This window comes from Crocuta crocuta, unplaced genomic scaffold (genome assembly GCF_008692635.1).
Source record: "Crocuta crocuta isolate KB4526 unplaced genomic scaffold, BGI_CrCroc_1.0 scaffold910, whole genome shotgun sequence".
NCBI lineage: Eukaryota > Metazoa > Chordata > Mammalia > Carnivora > Hyaenidae > Crocuta > Crocuta crocuta.
In genome coordinates, this window is record NW_027529591.1 from 45,747 (window position 1) to 46,389 (window position 643).

A 643-nucleotide genomic window follows, 5' to 3' on the forward strand; every position below is an offset into this window, starting at 1 on the left:
GAAATATTGACTATAATAATATATGATGCTTTTCTGGAGGGCACATGGGGGCTCAGTCTTTTAAGCACCCCACTCTTGGTTTCTGCTCACATCATGATCTCACGGTTTGTGTGTTCCAGTCGGGCTCTGTGGTGGAAGTGGGGAGCCTGCTCGGGATCCTCTCTCTCTCTCTCTCTCTCTCCCCCCCTCAAAATAAATAAACTNCATGAAAATATGTCAGAAACTCTTCTGCGTTGTCCCACGGGCAAAACTACATCGACCGCACGTGGCAAGGAGAGCTTCCCGCTAAGGCTAAGCCGCGGGCACAGGCCGACTTCGCCGCGACTCCGCCACCTCTCCAGGGCTCTGCGCGCAGAAGCTGCATGAGGTGCGGCCACCAGCGAGGCCTGGTCCCAGCAGGGAGGACTGCGAGGACCTAAGATGCACTTATCCTGTGGAAGGAGGTGCCTCTGAGGTGGGAGCACACACGTCAGCCGCGTGCCCGCTCCCCCCTGGGCATGTGGCCCTGACCCGGCTATAAAGTGGACGTGACAGTCCCCTGACATCCCTCGTGAGGGTTTTCCGAGCGTCAGATGGCACGTATGTCCCTGAGGCCCAGAGCCCCGTTCTTGGCACAGACGAGCGCTCGGCTCGTTCAGTGAGC

General features: G+C 57.9%; 1 protein-coding gene across 1 annotated transcript in view; it reads right to left on the reverse strand.

Moving 5' to 3' along the window:
• CT55 (cancer/testis antigen 55) overlaps positions 1–643 on the reverse strand; it is a 17,067-nt gene that overhangs the window by 15,702 nt on the left and 722 nt on the right. The gene's annotated exons all lie outside the window — the stretch shown is intronic.